The sequence below is a fragment of the Phasianus colchicus genome, chromosome 1 (assembly GCF_987193195.1).
Source record: "Phasianus colchicus chromosome 1, bPhaCol1.hap1.1, whole genome shotgun sequence".
Classification (NCBI taxonomy): Eukaryota; Metazoa; Chordata; class Aves; order Galliformes; family Phasianidae; genus Phasianus; species Phasianus colchicus.
This window is the reverse complement of record NC_143436.1, coordinates 89,240,494-89,258,419: the sequence shown is the minus strand read 5'-3', so window position 1 is coordinate 89,258,419 and position 17,926 is coordinate 89,240,494. Positions and strand designations below refer to the sequence as shown.

The 17,926-nt window shown below is 42.3% G+C and overlaps 1 long non-coding RNA gene across 1 annotated transcript; it reads right to left on the bottom strand.

Moving 5' to 3' along the window:
• Positions 1–9,099: 9,099 nt before the first annotated feature.
• On the bottom strand, positions 9,100–16,494 carry LOC149919826 (uncharacterized). Its single transcript, XR_016471819.1, has 3 exons — positions 16,120–16,494; positions 13,558–13,713; positions 9,100–9,513 (listed from the first exon to the last, which is right to left on the bottom strand). It is a non-coding gene; the product is annotated as an uncharacterized LOC149919826 (long non-coding RNA).
• Positions 16,495–17,926: the final 1,432 nt, after the last annotated feature.

Genomic DNA, 17,926 nt, shown 5'->3' with positions numbered 1-17,926 from the left:
GCTATAGGAGCTAAGCTGCGTCACCCATACCAACTTACAGGAAAAGTCCAGTATATTCTGAATGGGCACCATGGAAAGAATGACAGCTGCTATTCATCTTTTGGATGGCCAGTTAGACAATTTACATCTGTAGTCAGTGGGAAAGACCAAAACAACAAAATAATAAAAAGCAGCCAAAAACCCACCACCACCACCACAAAATGTCCACCCCCCCCCCCCCCCAAAAAAAAAACATACAAGCAAGCAAACAACAACAAAAAACAACTGAAAATCAAATCAAACCACAATACCGACCAGGAAAGCAAGAAAGCAAGCAAACAGAAAAACACAAAACGAAGTTGCAGTTTTCCTCAGTATTATCTTTGGACTTTGTCTGAATTATCTTTTGTTAACTCTAGTCTGCACACCAGAAAGCACTCAGATGGTCACCAATATTCCTGAGCTATTACTTCGTTGTAGTGCTGTGAAAAAGCACCCTTGAGTTTGTTTCTATGAGGTACAATGAAATAAATGTGGTATTTCTTGAAAAGTAACTTTTCAAAGAGTTTCTGCATAATTAAAAGCAAAACGATCCACCTGTCGGTGTTCATAAAATCCCTTTGCCATTTTTGTGTGTTCAGATCATAGAATCATGGAATGGCTTGATTTGGCAGGGACCTCAAAGCCCACCCAGTTTCAGCCCACTGTACCTGCTTCTGCTCAGGGTCACATCCAGTCTGGCTTTGAATGCCTCCAGGGATGGGGCATCCACAGCTTCTCTGGGCAGCCTGTGCCAGGTCATCTGTGGTAGCCAAAACATTAGATACACAGCAATCTAAGTCATTTGGATGTAGGGACAAAGACCACACTGCCCGTACTTCAACCAGGTTACAGAGTAATTCCTAGCTCTCTCACTGATCCTTAAAAACCTTGAAGGTGAGACATCATGGTTTTTTCAGACAACCTTCTCTTCTCAAATGCTACAGCTCCTTCAGCAGTCAGAGGAGGAGGGTGACATGCTCTCCTTGTGCCACAGGTGCCATCTGTGGAGGTGGAGAGGGCTGGCCCCAGCCAGCAGTCCAACACATACACACCCACTGGCTCACCTTCCCAGCGGGAAGGGAAGAAGAAGAGTGAGAGGACTTGTGGGTTAAGATAAAGGCAGGTTGATCACTCGCTGCTGCCTGCAATTACCGTTCCGAGCAAAACAGTGAACTTGGGGAATTATCTTAATTTGTTGCCAATTAACATAAACATTTAATTACTCACTCAGAGTTACAAGGAAGAAAAACACTTAAACACTTAAGGGAAGCACCTTTCTCCACCTTTCCCTGGCTCAACTTCACCCCAGACACCTCTTCTCTCCTCTTCCTCATCTCTTCGGGTTATCACTGCAGGTCACATGCTTTGGTGAGATGACACAGAGGGTTGGGGTCAGGGTGCAATGGTTTCTTTCTGCCACTACGTGTTTCTCAGACTTTTCCTTTGCTGCTCTTTCCTTTGCACTCTTTTCCTGTGCTCCAGCATGGAGGCTGCAGTCTGTCTGGGTGAGAACCTGTTCTGGTACAGCTTTCCTACAGGCCACAAACCCTCTGGGGTGTTACCAGCTCTTAGTGTCACAGAGCAGAGATGTCCGTCGTAGTGTCTCAGTTCTTACAATCTGTCTTAACTTGTGAATTCCCTATACTTGGGTAGCTGGGGAGGGAGAGGTGGGAGAGACTGGACTGGTTTTCTTCTTTTGACTGAGGGTAACCAATGCTAAAATATCAACATTTTTTTCAAAGAAAATACTAGCTTTGCTGAAAAAATCCTGATCCATTTTTCAACCAAGCATTTTTTTCTGGAGGAATCTCCATATCAGGAAGGGAAGGCTGTCGATTTACCTCCACCATTGAAGGACAGGGAAGATGAGGACTAGCATGAAGTGAAGAGACTGCCTCTTCAATCCCAGGATCTGTCTACAACAACACTGATGGCAGCAGTCATTTTGTTATGGTTCCTCAGGGAGATGGAATGATTTTGATTTGTACTTCTTTGCTGGAAGAGTGAAGAACAGGTCTTACCCTGTGAGAGTGCATGTTCCTTATGACGTATTCCACTCAAGTCTTTTTTTGCCAGTTTTGAAGACACATATTCTGGTCTTCAGCTGGTTTAAATGGGTAAGATCCATAGCAGTCAACACATCTCTATGAAAAATTGTATTTTGGATATATGTGTAAAGAGCAGGAATAATACTAAAATAAAGTTGTTTCAGTGGTTCTGATTCTTTTCTAAACCCATTTGATTTTGTTTGACATAACTACTGTGATTTTGCTAGGGTTGATGGGGGACCTCAGAGTTGAGCATCTTGTATCGGAAGGCAGATGTTGTGGTACACTATACTCATTGTAACAATGGTTGTAGGAAATACACACCCCTACAGCTTTCAGTCTCAAAGGTAAAAAAAATTCTCTTGGGAAACCGATCGAACATGAGGAAAGTATGATATTTGTAAGCCTATAATTACATTTTTACACAGTCCTATTTCCCTAGGGTTGAATTCACATTTATTGGATTACCAAAGTAATCCTCAGCAAAGTCACACTGTTACATGATTTATTCCAGGTGGCCAAGGATACTTCCAGCAAAGGAAATTGTTTGATCATGTGCTTTCCTTCAATCCGTGGGAATTTTAGAAGACTCTGAAGTCAAAATACCAACTTTTCTACTTCCTTCTACTCGAATGTACCCTCAATGTGATAGAGTAAGCAGACTACAAGAAATCTGCCATTTTGTGAAGGAAAATATCCAAAGTGTCAGAAGTTTGACACTGTGTTCTTTATGATTTAAAAAGTCTTCAAAAATTTCTAAGAAGTATGGGATCAGTGTTTTTGTCTTCTCATTTTAGTTTTTAAAGCACTTGTGTGAGTTGTTCTCAGCCTCTGATGCACTCTACACTGTTTTACTTACTTCAAATCTCTTTCTTATCTAGGTCTGTGATTTAACTATCAGTTTAGAAAATTAAACACAAGGAAGACATTTTAAAAACTTACAAAATGTCAAATCACTACAATATTCCAGTATTTGTGAAATAGCATCTTTATCTTGGGAGCTGGAAAGCTGAATCACTCAGCAGCACACTCGTATTCAGGATGTTGTGAAGAAATAAACCTGCATCTTCGGAGTGCATAAAACACAACTCTATACTTACTGCCATACATTTCTTTGAAATTTGAGTTGAGTTTCTTTGAAAATTGAGTATTTCATGGAATACCGCACTGACTGAAATTAATTTCTGTATAGATCAGTGGATCAGTGGTAGGATTGCAGCAGTGATAGTCTAAAATTGCAAGCAAGAGTAAGTTTTTGGGCTGATAGACAAGGAAGGTGCTCTCACGTGTCTGACTGCTTGCCAATTTTTACTCCATCTGTGTTAATCTAAAAAAAGATATATTTACTATTGACATACAATCTTTGTCTTTTTGTACAAGATCTATGCCCTGGTGCTCATCAATCTGAAGATCAGGGCCTGCATGGGTACACTCACAGTCACACAGCAAAATCATGTCGTAGAAAATCCAGTGCCTGGCTGCTTTTACTGCATCGATATGCTCATGCAGTACAGTGCAAGCACTCCTCTGACATATTTCTTCACCTCACCTGAGCTTAGTCCCAAAAGCTCATGGTGGAAATTATGCTGACTTAACATTAAGGATGACTTTCAGGTGAGGAAGTTCTCTTGCCAGAGTCATTACTTTTGTATTTCTACCTGAAAACTCAGTTTGAACTCAAACACTTTGATCTCACAGGTGTCCACTCAGATATGATTTCAATATAATGCACAAAGATTTTTTTTTAAGTATTTAGAATATTATTATATCTTACATTATTATCTGACATTCTAAGTTATGAAGGGTGGCAGTGGAGGCAGATCAACTCTAGAAGGAAGAGATAAAGAACACTGAACACTCCCATTTAAAGATGTGTTGGCCATTAGAAATGTATTTCAGGACTGAAGCCAACAACAGGGGTGTGAGGAGAGGCAAGGGAAGAGAACCAAAGGAAGGGGTGGCAAAGGGACAGTTTATGAGCGGCCATCAAGCAAATCCTGCAGAAGTGGCTTTGCACCTTGAGTTTGAGACTATGGTGAGGCAGTGGAAGTTCTGGGGTTGTGAAATGGGGCCAGGTGTCTTCAGACTACCAGAACTTCTAAGGGTGGTGATGTCATGGGGATCTACCTTCCACTGAAGGCTTGGAAGTACCAAGAACCCAAAACCCAGAGTGAAACCAGGAGTAATGTAACTAGCAGTCTTTACATATAACAGTTATTTGGTATGTTGGATTTGTTAAAGTATTAGTGTTGCATCATATGCCAAGATGCTGGGAAAGCATAAACTTTCGCTGACTACTCTGTCTTTAACTTGGGAAGCTGAGCCATTAAAACATCATTGGTCTGTACTGGCTTGCAGGATGAAACACGAATCACCAGCATTCTCCTCCAGGAGGACCGTTCAGTATTGCTTAACCTTTCCTTTCTGAACAGAAAAGTCTAAGGGATGGCTATTGGTTTCATTTGACAGCCCAAATGACAGAGGAAGCAGTAACAAAGTGAGAAATGGTCTTCAGATGTTCTTTCTTCTTCCTTTAACCACTGCCTCTGAAACTCAAATGAAATTGAGCTGTGTATCACAGAAGTTCAAGTTTACATAAGTCTAGTAGAAATGAAATGAATGTGATAACAGGAAGACAAATTTCTATGCTGTAGTCACAAGTATGTGGAATAAAACACGTATGGTGGTTAAAAGATGTTTTCCATTACTTCCTTTGTTCTACAAACTGCATGTGGCCAAAACTACACACATTAATTTGATTTACTTTCAAGAAGAAAGGTGTTGCATTAGCTTGTTGGGCTGAAGATCAAACTGTCCTTTCCTAGCCATTTAGTAGGCTGCTAATTGAGAACACACATAAAACATAGTTGAGGCCCACTGGGTGGATCCTGAGCCTACAAAGCAAAGCCACAAGCTGTGTGATCTCTCACTGCCCTGCTGGGGCTTTGACAAGGGCTGCTTATAGAGGATCTCTGCCAGCTCATCTCTGAGGTTTGCTAAACTGGGGGGTGGACAGTGGGGCTTTCTATTTGAAAACTGCCTTTCCAGTGGCATTTTTGGGAAGGCTATGATACAAGAACAGTGTACTGTGGAGCCATTGTCATTCTCCTGGAAAAGCATTACCTCTGCTGGAGTCCCACCCACATCTGGCTGATTCCAGGCAGCGAAGGTTTTCCTGTACAGATTCCTGTGTGGCACAAAGGAAGACAAATCTTGTCTCTATTACTGCCTGCTTGATTAGTTCACAGCTGTGGACTGATTATGCTGACCACAGCAGACTGTTCCCTTGTCTCCTGCCCCTGCTGCTGAGCAGCAAGCACTGAGTAGCTGAGGGTTAAGCTTTAGCCTGGGCCATGCCACAGGAAAGAAATTTGGCACCACCATCTGAGCATACACGCCTCAGTCTTTTTCCCTAATGCCTTTAGGGCTGCATCCTGCAGGGTACTTCAAGTCCCCATGCGCACAGGCAGCTCTGGCCAGCAGAACAGAGTGTTTCTGTCATTGGGAAAGTGGCTCCAGTGCTCGATGCAGTTCAGCACACAAAATGAGATGCCTCATAGAGCCTGTAGATCGAAATAAAAAGGAAGCAGCTGAGAAAGCTGGAAGGACTGACTGTTTTTTTTTTTTTTTTTAATTGATGTTATTAACTTGCCTCTTGAAGAAATCACAGCAAGGATGAGTCATCAGCACAGGGGAATGGTGCAGTGGAGAAATGTGTCTTACCTCTCTGCCTGTGACAGCACGAGGCAAGCCATGGGGACTGTCAGGAGGGAGTGAATGAGGCCGGAGGAGCAAAGGTTGCAGGCACAAAGGGATGACAGCTGTGGTGCCTCGAGGACTCTGCCTTGCCAGCAGAGTATTACAAGAGAGGCTAAAAGATAGGAAGCAATATTCAGAGATTTCTCTAGAAAGGGAGTGAAGAGCAGAGGGGTGGATTTAAAGCAGTCCCCAGCCCTTAGTGAAAGACAGGGAGTGTGAATGTGGTGATGGCATCAAGAGAAAGAACAGGAGGTACCAAGCTGTGATAACTGTGGGGTGTTAGCAGTGCCACAACATCCACGTAGCTCAATACAAACACATTAAATGATGTTCTAAGTTTCTGCAAATTTCTGCTTCATAAGGAGAAAATACCCAATACATTATATCAAAACTCTCCAGAGTAAATCAACAACAAAGATCACAAGTAATAAGCACAGTTTGACCTTGAAACTGCTACTATACCCTCTGATTATCCCTTCAGTATTTCTATCCTTCCATTATCTAAAGGGACTAGATAGCCTTTAGGGGTCCCTTCCAACTCAAATGATTCTTAGATTCTGTGATTCTAAGACTACAGCATAGTTAATGGAGGTTAGCTATAGTAGGATGTGAAGATTAGCTGAAGTGGGATCAGCATCTTAGTGATGTTGCAGATACATAACATAGTGGTGCATCTTATTATCTCTGAAGGGTCAACAGTAGATGCATGTGTTTGTCTTGCCACAAGGATGCTCTGCTGCATTCCTTATTGCTCATATAAATGACTGCAGTTACATTTGAAGATGCAAACCTGGTGTCAGGTTGTAAAAAGTCAACTGCCTTTAGAATAAAAGGAGAGTGACAGTTTGCATTACTGTCATTATTAAGGCAAGGATACAGGCAGAACTACAGTCTGGAAGGGAAGTTAAGCCCTCCCCCATTGCAGTGGTAAATGGCCTTGAAGAAAGATAAGACAAATCTTATAAAGGGTTCCTGTAATCCAGTGCTTGTACACAACACAAGAGGAAAACTGAGATTGATCCAGGCTCATAATGCCATACCAGGACAAACCCATGAAGAAGTGACCTAAGAATCTCCAGATCAATTGGTGCAAAGCTATGTATGAAGTGCTCAGTTTTATATTTTGTGAGATTTTTTCCTTTTGAGCCAGGAAAGTCAAAGCTGAATGAATCATGAACAAAACCTGGAAATTCCCCAAGTATAAGCAATCGTCACCAGGCCAAGTCACAAACCATCTGGATACTGTTGATGATTAACTCTCTCTGGACAGGAAGAACTATCCTCCAGTCAGCAGTAGCTGTGCTTCTGATAAACTCTTGTGGCTTTGAAACACAACATCTTAGGAAAGGTGGAACCAAAATATCATTTATAATTACTGCCTCAGAATAGAACAATGATTTTATATGTTACAGGTATGAGGAGGGGTGGAAGGATTTGACCACTTCAGGAAAGTAGGGGCACAGAGTGAGTACGATTGCTATCTTTAACATATAGAGGCAGGAGAAAGGAAAAGATTTGTTTAAGATGAAGTGCAGTGCTAGCATGAGGAAAACAGGCATCTGTCCTCCATAGCTGTGCCTAGACCAGGAACTGGAGATACCAAACTCTGTTCTCTCCACTGCCATCTACTGTGAAGATAAAATTTGATGTTCTGGGAAGGGCATCACAGGGTCTGCTGTCCATAAGTGCATGGGGCTGTGCAGCATATCTTGGTTCCTTTGCTACTAATTTTCTGTGTCATGTCAAAACGTTATGGAGCTCACAATTGAAAAAGTTGATGACTGAAAAATTGGCAGAGAATGTTCCACTTCTACAAGGAAACTGGGACTTTCTGAAGTATAGTCAAGTCTTACAGAACAGAAAGGCAATCTGGATTGAAAAGGAGAGAAGCACTTATTTGAAGTACCATGTGATTGTGGTTTTAACCAGTAGAAACTGCTGTTGAATGTAACCAACATATAGAGAAATTGGAAGATTGTTGAGGAAAGTCAAGGAAGGTGTCAGATAATGACACGCCAACGCATGGTCCAGCATGTTGGTTTGCATAACTTCTCATAAATGTTCATCCTCTCAGACAGACCGGGGTTGCTGGGCCTTGCTCCAAAGCATGTTTTGATCAGGGACAAAATCACTAGCTCTACAATGTCACCTGGATGGGTAAAAGGCCATCAGTTAATTCAAGCATGGGAAAATTTATAAGCTACAACTCTGACTGAAAGTGAGGGCTTGTTTCTGAGCTGTAGTTTCTTGGTCTGCAAATATCTGTAAATCATAGATTCTGGTGTTCCAGGATTACAACGAGGCTACAAAAACACCCTGACAAGAAATTGTGTTTAGGAGAAAACATTTTATTTAATGGGACAAGTCTGAACAATTTTGCTTACTGATGGGCAGCATGCATGCAGCAACAGGCATTGGTGCCATGACTGCAACCCATTGTCTCCTGCTGACACACCAAGCTATAAATGTCACCTCCTGTCCCTACTATTTGTCCTTACAAGCCTATGTGAGAAACAGGTCCCTAAGAAACATCGCTATTCACCTAAGCACAGGATCACAAACAAAACACTGCCTTGCTCACAAGTACCGTTGTCCATCTGCATTGCTCTTGCCTAACAACCATGCATATGCAACAAGAGAGGAAGACTAGTTGTGTGTTGCCTTTCCATAGTCAGCTGGCAGGCTCGGGAGGCTTCAGAAGCAGCACGTTTTCACCAGAAATTTTATTTTGCTTTCCACAGGCTGTTTGGACAAAAATAGAATCAACTTCTGGCCTCTGACTTTTCTCCACAGCTAGCAGAAGCAGTGGTAAGCTTCTCAAGGAGCTTGCTGTTTGTATGTGTAGTCTCCAAACATCATAACTCCTAGCATGAAACTGGGAGGCTGCTTTTGCAGTTCTTTCCTCTCTTGCCATCTTTATTAATGTTAAGAGGAGACACGTTCAGCACGTTAGCCTGGAAAAGTAGAGTTTCTAAACCAAATGACATTAATATGCAGAGTTTCTTTTTAAAAGTTCATAACGGCCATAGAGTTTGATTCAAAGAACACTGTTGACTTCAAAGACCATTGAGTGAGAGCCATAAAAGAAGAATTACACAATTTATTCAAATAAAAATATCTAGTTGTCATATTTTAGTATTGGATGACATTTAAGTGCCTTCCCTCCTTTTTCTTTCCTTGGTCAATTTAAAGCAAAACCAGCCTCCTGGTAATATAAATTCACATCCAAATGGATGACAACATTACTGATGTAAAATTTTAACAGTGGATATTCAGAAAATCCCAAAAGACAGGAAAATATAACAGTAACTTTCAATCCTTTCTTCATGAGGGGAACCCAAGCTAAATACAGGATGAAGGACAAAGGCTTGAAGTTACCTTCAGGCCCTGCAATGAACAATACTTTTTGAGGGGCAGAGCCCAGGGCTTGGATGAAAGCTTTAGGAGGTGTATATGTCCATGCTGAGTTGAGTAAGGCTTGCGGTGAAGGTGGAGATATGCAGGAACATCTCAAATTAGCTGGAGAAACTCAGGAGCCCCTACTTTCCACTGCAGCAAAGCAGGTCTCTATGCAAGTTACACCAGCATTAACAGCACAGAAAATAGATGCCTTTTAAAAAGATGTGATCCTGTAGTGATTCTGCCTGGAACAGAGTTAGTTTTCTCTGCAGCAGCTTGTGTGGCCCTGTAATGAAAACAGTGTTGATAACACACTGATGTTTTAGTTGTTGCTGAGCAGTGCTTGCACAGCATCAAGGACTTTTGCATTAGTCAAAATACCCTGCCAGCAGGGAGCTTGGGGGTGTCCAGCAGCTGGGAGTGGACACAGCCAGCACAGCTGACCCAGACTGCCCAAAGGGACATCCCATGCCATAGGACATTGTGCTCAAGAATAAAAGCTGGGGGAAAGGACAAGGAGGGGGCTGACGTTCAGAGAGACGGCATTTGTCTTCCCAAGAAATGTGATGGCTGAACTGCCTAACGATGGGAAGCAGTAAATGAATTCCTTGTTTAGCTTTGCTTGTATGTGCAGATTTGCTTTACCTAGCAAATTGTCTGTATCTCAATCCACAAGTTCTTGGATTATTTCCCATCCCACTGCAGGGAGTGTGTGAGCAGAAGTGTAGTGCAAAACTGCCTGTCAGGGCTAAAGCACATCAAGTGCCTACATGACTCCTCCCATAGTACAAGTAACAGAAAGCTATGCTTACAGACCCCCTGTATGGAATAGAAGTACCTATGAGCCCAAAAGACTGTCTTCATTTCCAGTTTTAAGAACTAATCTCCTAGAGCTTATGACCTCTCCCTAACAATCTTGTCTTCTAAATCCTCAGACTTTTATCACAGTGAGGAATCATTAGTTACCTTTAAGCAACACAAGCCTTTGAGAGTTTGGGTTCCCTCTGTAGAAAGTGCTCTTTTTCTGTGCTATCAGTAATACATGCAATTCTGCACAATTTAATTTCCTTTTTCAGTCACCCACTCAGGAAATAAGTACAAGCGATGTATGTGATTAACATGAGATTCCAGGTCCTTGAAGTAAAACGTATGTAAAAGTATAATAAATGGCTAATTATTCTCTCTGTCAATACTGAGGTCTGGGAAGGGTCAGGTAGCACCCTGCACCCTCGCCTTTATCTCCCTGCATATTCATTTCCTAAATGAAGGCACAGTAGACAACGGGCCGTGCCTGTAAAAATCCCCATTCACAAACCCTCAAAAGCCTCGCTTCGGACCAAAAATAGCTTCATTCCCTTTCCCAAACTTGCATTCTCAGAAGGTTTTTCCCAAGCGTAGAGCAGCGTGGAGGAGGATCCCCATCCCAAAGCCTCCTTCTCAGCAGCAGCCCCGCTCCCTCCTCCCCGTGCAGCAGCGGGCAGCGCCGAAGCGCAGCAGGGATTTCTGGAGCGCTCCTGCCCCCTGCTGCCCAACAGCAGCTCCAGCCGGCCCCGCACGGCCCAACTTCGTAAAAACCTTATAAAGGGAATAATTAGGCTCGTATCGTCTGTCAAAAAAATGCAATCGGGGAAAGTACAACAGAAATCTGCTGACATCTTCATTTCGTTCTTATTACAGACGGAAACATATTTAGACATCGGATAACAGATGTTCAGAACACAGTTCAGTGGTTCACCTACCTTCGCTTTTGCTAATGCAGTTAGCATTCTGCATTAGCCCTCGTTCCACCAGCACACTGCAGGGCTCCTGCCTGGTAAGGATGAGGATGTAGGCACAGGGACCAACACAACTGCTGCTGCTCAACACTGTGCCGTGCCACCATCATCCCGTGCACTTATTGGAATATGAACTGGAGATGGCATATTATACAGCTTTGCTGTTCTAGCTGTGTTTGATTTTTATCTAACTGGCTCACGTTGCTGACAGTTTTTCTTAGGAACCTCTCCAAAAGAAAAACTTTGGTTTCTCTGGACTGCACACCAAATTGTCCCATGCTCTTTCAATGCAAAGCAGAATTTGCCCACTTCTCAGCATACTAGATGTGGCTCTGGGCAGCCTGGTCTAGTGGTTGTTGACCTTGCCCATGGCAGGGGGATTAAAACTAGATGATCTTTGAGGTCCTTTTCAACTCAGGCCATTCTATGATTCTATGATCATTCTATGATACAACAAGCTTGCTTTTCCCCCCCTGCTCCTCTTCCTTGAGGCTGTGCAGAAGCTTTGGGCTAACCTACAATGAACTAAACTTGAGCTAGCAGAAACAGTTTTTGCTGACAGGGATGTGCAGTGGGTGCTTGGGGCAGCAGGGGGCTGAAGCTGCAGTATGCTGTGTGACCCATGTAGAAAATTCATAAATGCCAGAGCCAGAAAGAGCAGAGGGAAGTGAAAAGAAAATGTGAAGTGGCTACTTGCCATGCCAAAGATGCTGAACAACAATGAGATGATTTATAAATCTTCTGCATGTATGTGATGCATATGGATGGTGCTGGGGAGGTACTCCCAACCTTGGAGAAACTGTTTTGATCTGCTTCCAGATTCATCCATGTGTACCTGTGCAAGTCACCTAATTACCTTGCCTTAATGCAGCTTTACTCTAAGGCTGAAGGAAAATTGCTCTGCAGCACTCTGGCTTTATGATTATTTTCCATAACTACCAAATCTTTATGAGCTTTGGCTACTTTTTTCCTGTTTCTCACAAATTATCTGTGTGGACACAGGACTGGCTGAACCTGTCAAGCATTAAAAAGAGTTTAGTTTAAATCCGGTTTAGAGATCACAGCCTGAGTTTTCAGAAAATGAGTGTATGGATGAAATAAAACTGTGCTGAATCACCTCTGAGCAAGCCTCATCTTGTCATGTTCGTCTGAAGCTCAGCAAGTTCCTAATGATGGATACATTGCTTATTGTATGGTCTGGATACACACCACATTACTCATGGGATCCCCTGCCTCCCTGAATTAGTTGTACAGATAACACTGAGCCTTTGATGGCTTTGTACTGCAATAACATGAAGATGTCAGTGTAGAGAAGATCAAGGGAAGGGAGAAACAGGTGCATGCATGGGGCAGGGGAGCAGTTACCTGGTGTCCCAGGGAGATGCATGGAAGGACCGGACAGCCAGAAAATTAACATTTTAGAAAAAGTCCTTTGAAGAATTTACATGCTCAAGAAAGGAAAGCAGCAACAATAGAAACATTAGTGTCAGAAAATGAAAATAAATGTATAATGCCTCTTTCACTGATGGTATCTTTTCATTGATATGATCCTCAAATACAAGTAAAAGAGGTTGAAGAGTACAGTAATATCTGAGGGATTCTACTAAGGGGAAATCTCACGAGACAAATACAGTGTGAATTCTTCAGCGCACCATTAAATGCAGCAGACACTGAAGGGAGAAAAGCCACAAACAAACAAAAAAACAGAACTCAGACATTGGTTTTTTTTGTTTTGTTTTGTTTTTCCTCTATACCTGCAATGTCACTCTTTAGTACAGCAAAGAAGCTAGAATATACAGAAAGCAGAGACAAGATCAAATCTGCTGAGAAGAAGCACTAACAGTGAGACTTAGTTGCTCTGGAGACTAAGGTAAATTGGAAACACAGACCCAATGGTCCAAATGATGCTGAAGCTACTGAAGATGAACAGATGAGCAAAGGGAGTAGCTCTGGTGCATCAGATGCTTTCCTATCAAAAGCATAACCACCAAGCATAGGCAGAAAGTAGTGGGCCCATAATACACCAGCACAGCCTCCTCGTGGGCTCAGCAGTGAGTATGCATTGGAAACCACAGGTACAGGCGCTGACAGCTGTGCAGAACTAGCAGCAAATGGACAGGGTTGAAAACAGATTTAAATCTCTCTTTGCTATTTGCAAATATTCCTGACTTAATCACAGAATAACAAAAGCTGGAAGGAATTCACATGGATCTCAAAGTCCAGCTCCCAGCTTCACACAGCACCAGCCAAAATCCAAACCCTGTGTCTGAAAGCAGTGCCCAAAGACTTCTTGATCTCTGTCAGCTTGAGGCTGTGCCCACTGCCCTGGGCAGCCTGTTCCAGGGCCACACCACCCTCTGGTGAAGAACCTGTTCCTAACCTCTACCTGACCTCCTCTGACACAGCTCCGTGTTTCTGTTACCAGGTAAAAGTGAGAACAAACCTTGTAAAGGTAATAGTGAGAGGACATCTCTTCTAAAGGTAAGGAGGGGAACTGGGCTACAGAATTTATAATCAGCACATCTGAAAAATGTGCTGCAGCATCAGAAACTTACATCAGCAAATAATTGCAGAGTCTGCTATGGATCTTCAGATGCACAGACGGAGACAGAGAGAACGGTCCTCTTTCCTTCCTTAAACTGCTTACTCTCTACTGAAGCAGCTGATTCAGCCCATCCAGAAACATGACAGAGATTGATCACTTCAAACCACTGTTAGCAAACAGACTAAAATTAGTGCAACTAAAAATTTCTGCTCAAAAATAGAACATTATAAGGTTAATGGGCTATATATGTAATTCTTCATATAAAGAACCAGTTTTGTTTCCACCTCATCTCTGTGCTAAATAAAAACCTAAAAATGTTCTACCTCCATATACTGAGAGATACTTCTCATGATTATTGAACAGGTTTTGACAGACCTGAGTAAAATTAACTAGTTCAGGTCTGACAATGAATAGCCACCTTAAAAGAAACATTTCTGTGTGAATTGCCTGTTACCTTTCATAGAACAACTATTTGGGAGACCAAATAACTGGTAAGAGATGCTACAGCGCTTTCTAGGAGCTGCTGCAAGTGTTCTGAAGGAGCCTTTGTTCCTTTCCTAGTGGCATTATTATTTTTAGGAGGAAAGAAAAAAAACACTTCTTTTTCTTCCGGAACTAGGATTTGCATTCACTGCCATCAGTGATGCTCAGGGTTTTGTCTCTGCCTGCATACCACAAGGCCTGCTGCTCCTTTAGCAGGCAGCTGCAGTGTTGCTGGCTGAAAGCTGGGTTCCTAAGATGCAGTCACTCGAGCTCTCACAGCAGTGAATAAAGTCTTTGTGTACAGACTCCAGTGCTCAATGTAATAAGATTGAAATGCCTAAAGGGACTTGCGAAGGAAGGATCACACAGCAGCACCTGAACAAACCCTGTACTGGGCAAAACATCCAGTGGAGATTTGAGCATCAGGATGGCTCAACCCTGAAAGGTCAAGCATCACATTGGTAAGGTGCCAGATTGCCATAATGTGCTGCTTTTAAAAGCTGTGGGCGTAAGGGGCTGTTTCTTTTCAAAGAAATAGGGAAAAGAAGAAACCAAGGAGGGGGATTGAAATTGTGCTTTTCTTTGTAAAACAGCTCACACCTCAACCAGGACACATCCAAACAACCATAACATGGCTTTCGTTTTACTGCAGTCAATATACATGGCTTGTCATACAATATACCTTATTTCTGATGGATATCAGCTCTGGAAATGTTTTCCTTCAGTACCAAAAAACATTATAGATATTCTTCCTTGCTTTTTGCAGGAAACCTCTCATAGCTTTGTGGAATGGCTCTTCCACTTATCTCCTTGAGGTTCAAAGCAAAAAAAGCCCATTTTATAAGCATCACAACCAATAAAATGTAGGTTACCCTTTTTAAAATGTGCAGTTGATAGCAGGGAAGGAGTCTGGAGCTATGGCCTCTCCAGAGCAGAGGGCTCTTGATGGAGCAGTTGTTCATTTATTTTTTTAATATTATATCAGTTTTTCATTAAGGTGAACTCTATTTTTCATATTATTGGGAAAGCTCATATGTTACATACACTTCCATGCAAATATTTACATTTCTACTTGTAAAATGTCAAGTAGAGATGTGTGTTCTCATTTCATTCAGTAAGTGTTTTTGATAAAGGGCATATTTCTCTCGCTGGAGATGGGGTCACTGAAGAACAACACTCTCTAGCTTCTTTTTCCTCAGTATCTTTGAAGACTTATGTCCTACCTTTACTGCCTAATGCATTTCCTCCTCTGGGGATCATAGAAAGTCAACTGAAGCCATTAAGTCACTTCTACACTGAAGTCATAAATTCGTATCAGACTTTTGTGGCGGTCTCAAAGTTAACAGGAGACCAGAAGGTTATCTTGATACAGCACAAGCCACTGGTATAGGCAAGCAATTTTCTTTATATACTGCAACAGCTTTCCTGTGCTGGTGTGAGAAGTTCGTGACAGGTGGCCAATATAAAAACCAAAGGTCACTACGTCCTGCTAATGCTGTGTTATCCTTCTGCACTGTTTGGAGGTGACAAAGCCACTCTCCTCCCTCTGTTCAGTGCAACACAAAACCTTACACGCAGACTTGATTATCAAAGAAAATGAAGCTCATGTGTCTTCTGCTTAATTTCTGGATTTGAAGATCAGCACATAGAAGAGGACTTAAGATCAGAGGTAGAAAGAAACAAGATGTCATTAAAAATACTATTATGCGCACTCAGAAAGGACACGCCATGTCTTTTTAATGATATAGAAGATCCTCAGAAGGTAATATTATAGTTGAACTAGGCTAGCTCAGTCTTCAGTGATGTATAACTTCTCTTTAAACTAAAACTATTATCTATAAGCTGTTCTGTATTTTATGGAAAAGAGATGGTGGTGCACAGTGAATTGAATGAGCTGAAGGTTTCAGCTTGACAGGTAGAATAGCCAGATAAAACTGAAGGAAAAAGGAAATTCTTAGATTCAGGAGCCCGGATGTGGGTCATACAACAGTTTTTGAAGTAATAAAGAAAGGACCTTAAGTGAAAATAGCGACTGCAATCAGACAGCTTCTTCCCATTACCCAGATTGATATTTTGTCACGTTACTTACCTGTGATTTTAAAACTCTTTTCTGTGTAAGGACTCCTTCCCCCAGTTTATCTACTGCTTTTGCGGTCAAGGTTAATTCCCTAAACACCAACCTACTGTATGATCTGCAGTTACCTCAAATACACTGCATTAACTACATAAAAGAAAACAAGGAACACAGAGAAAAGAACAAAATTATTTTAAAAAATATTTTACCATACTTCTTGCTATACTTTTACTCCAACCTAAAGAGCACTTAAAGTATCTTCACTCTTTTTACCAACTTCTTCTTTATCACTTTTACCTGTGCCAACTCAGCTGGGCTTCTGCCTTGATTGTGTGATGTGAGCACAGGTTTAACTCATTTCCTTGATAGACCAGATGCTCCCCTTGAGCAAATTCCTTGATAAATCAGACTGCTAGAGAAAGAATGAGTAAGCTCTCTGTCATAATTTTGTTTGAAGATTAGGGTATGAGTTTGGGAGCTGTTAAGTTATGGGCAGCAGGACTAATTTGGGATTCCCTCACCCTCTTACAAGAGGCAGGTGTGAAGATAGTAGTGAAAAAGGGTTCGTGGCTCCATCTGTGTATGAAAAGTCATAGAACTGCTCAGATTGGAAAAGACCTTCAAGATCATCAAGTCCAACCACAACCTAACTGTACTACCTTAAATCTAACAACCCTCCGCTAAATCATGTCCCTGAGCACCACATCCAAAAGGTTTTTAAACACATCTGGCTATGGTCACTCAACCACTTCCCTGGGGAGCCTATTCCAGTGCTTAATAATCCTTTTTGTGAAGAAGTTTTTCCTGATATCCAACCTTACCCTGGTGTAACTTGAGGCCATTTTCCCTCATCCTGTCATCAGTGAGAAGAGACCAAATCCGTTCTCATTGCAATCACCCTTTACATATTGGAAGAGAACAATAAGGTCTCCCCTCAGTCTTCTCTTCCCCAGGCTAAACAGCCCCAGTTCCTTCAATCTCTCCCCATTCGGCACATTCTCCAAGCCTTTCACAAGCATTGTTGCCCTTCTTTGGACCTGCACCTCGATGTCCTTCCTATACTGAGATGCCCCAAACTGAACACAGTACTGAAAGTGAGGCCTCACCAGTGCCGAATACAGGGGCAGGATTACTTCGGTAGTCCTGCTTACCACACCATTCCTGGTACAAGCCAGGATGCCACTGGCCTTCTTGGCCACCTGGGCACACTGCTGGCTCATATTCAGCTGACAGTCCATCAATACACCAAGATCCCTTTCCATCAGGCAGGATTCCAGCCATTCGTCCCCAGGCCTGTAGGGTTGCCTGGGGTTGTTGTGATCAAAATGCAGGACCTGACACTTGGCTCTATTGAAACTCAGTTTACCTTGGCCCATCAATTCAGTCTATTCAGGTCCCTCTGTAAGTGCCTTTCTCCTCTCTGGCAGATCAACACTCAGTCCCACATTGGTGTTGTTTGCAAACTTACTGAGGGTGCACTCAATCCCTTCATCAAGGTCACTGGTAAAGGTGTTGAATAGGAGTTGGGGGACAGTGTTAAAGGCTTTACTGAAGTCTGGGTAGACCACATCAACAGCCACTAAGTGGGTCCAAGGTTTATTGGAGAGGAAGCCCAAGAAGGACTGTGATGTTTCACTCTGTTGACAGTTGTGAGACTTACGTTCCAGGCTTGGAACATGGCTTGTGCATTTATTTGAAATTTGCATTGTATAAATTTCAGAGACAGTTTTGGGAGAAAAAACAAGTAGGCAGCCCTCTCTCTGTTCATATGAACATTCTGCTAGGTTGGAAAATCACATTTCTCTTCTTGTTTTCTTTTTTT